Below are 435 nucleotides of genomic sequence, written 5' to 3' on the forward strand. Positions count from 1 at the left end.
CGCCTGTAGTCCCAGCTACTGGGGAGGCTGAGCCAGGAGAATGGCGTGAACCTGGGAGGCGGAGCTTGCAGTGAGCTGAGATCACACCACTGCACTCCACCCTGGGTGACAGAGCGAGACTCCGTCTCAAAAAAAAAAATGTCTTGGGCCTGCACAGTAGCTCATGCCTGTAACCTTAGCACCTTGGGAGGCTGAGGCAGGCAGATCACTTGAGGTCAGGAGTTCAAGACCAACCTGGCTAACATGTTGAAACCTTGTGTTTACTAAAAATACAAAAACTAGCTGGCCATAGTGGTGCGTGCCTGTAATCCCAGTTACTCGGGAGGCTGAGGCAGGAGAATCGCTTGAACCCAGGAGACGGAGATTGCAGTGAGCCAAGAACACGCCGCTGCACTCCAGCCTGGGATACTGAATGAGACTCCCTATAAAAAAAAA

This window comes from Colobus angolensis, unplaced genomic scaffold, assembly GCF_000951035.1.
Source record: "Colobus angolensis palliatus isolate OR3802 unplaced genomic scaffold, Cang.pa_1.0 Scaffold11, whole genome shotgun sequence".
In the NCBI taxonomy this organism is placed as follows: Eukaryota; Metazoa; Chordata; class Mammalia; order Primates; family Cercopithecidae; genus Colobus; species Colobus angolensis.